We start from the raw sequence: 817 nt of genomic DNA on the forward strand, positions 1-817 counted from the left end.
TGAATTGCGTGTTGGCCTCTCTGAGATTGTTCTTTCTTTGTGGAAGAAATGTCCCCCAGGCATGCTTCCATTGCTAGCATGCTTGGGTTTTAGGCTTTTCCGCGGACGTGTTTGCTTTTTCAGAGGCAGAAAGACTCTGACCTCTGGGATTATGCGTTGTAGGCACCCTCAGCCAGAGTGCTGTGTCTGGGACCGACCACCCTGTCTCTGACACTTTCAACTCATACTTACCTGGCAGGGGAGATACCATGATCAAGAAGGTGGTTCACCCAGGGCGAGGCTTAGCCATTGCACTCCGGTTGTGCTGAACCCTGTGAATTCCCCAAATGTGGGAATCTCGACTGCATAATTTGTGGTAGTGGGGGACTGCGTTCGCGCTCTCCCCTGTTATTATGTCAAAGGAAAAGAAAGGAGTCCCGGGCTGCGCGCGCAGTCTGTCAGCGTATGTTTGCGGCAGTGTAAATGTTCACGGGCCCCCGGTTCCTTTGGCAGTTTGCCCAGAGAGTGGCAGCGTGTTGAGTAATGCCCAGGGTCCCGATGGCCGCAAGAAGGGGGTGTGTCCTTTTAGGTGGGACAAAATGAATTGCGTGTTGGCCTCTCTGAGATTGTTCTTTCTTTGTGCAAGAAATGTCCTCCAGACATGCTTCCATTGCTAGCATGCTTAGGTTTTAGGCTTTTACGCGGATGTGTTTGCTTTTTCAGAGACAGAAAGACACTGCGAATTCCCCAAATGTGGGCATCTCGACTGCATAATTTGTGGTAGTGGGGGACTGCGTTCGCGCTCTCCCCTGTTATTATGTCAAAGGAAAAGAAAGGA

The 817-nt window shown here is 50.9% G+C and overlaps 1 non-coding gene and 1 pseudogene across 1 annotated transcript; both read left to right on the top strand.

Annotated features, from left to right (window-relative positions):
• Positions 1-223: 223 nt before the first annotated feature.
• Positions 224-387, top strand: LOC123964975. Its single transcript, XR_006823579.1, has one exon. It is a non-coding gene; the product is annotated as a U1 spliceosomal RNA (small nuclear RNA).
• Positions 388-640: 253 nt separating this feature from the next.
• LOC123964976 lies at positions 641-791 on the top strand (annotated as a pseudogene).
• Positions 792-817: the final 26 nt, after the last annotated feature.

The sequence above is a fragment of the Micropterus dolomieu genome, unplaced genomic scaffold (genome assembly GCF_021292245.1).
Source record: "Micropterus dolomieu isolate WLL.071019.BEF.003 ecotype Adirondacks unplaced genomic scaffold, ASM2129224v1 contig_7449, whole genome shotgun sequence".
Classification (NCBI taxonomy): Eukaryota; Metazoa; Chordata; class Actinopteri; order Centrarchiformes; family Centrarchidae; genus Micropterus; species Micropterus dolomieu.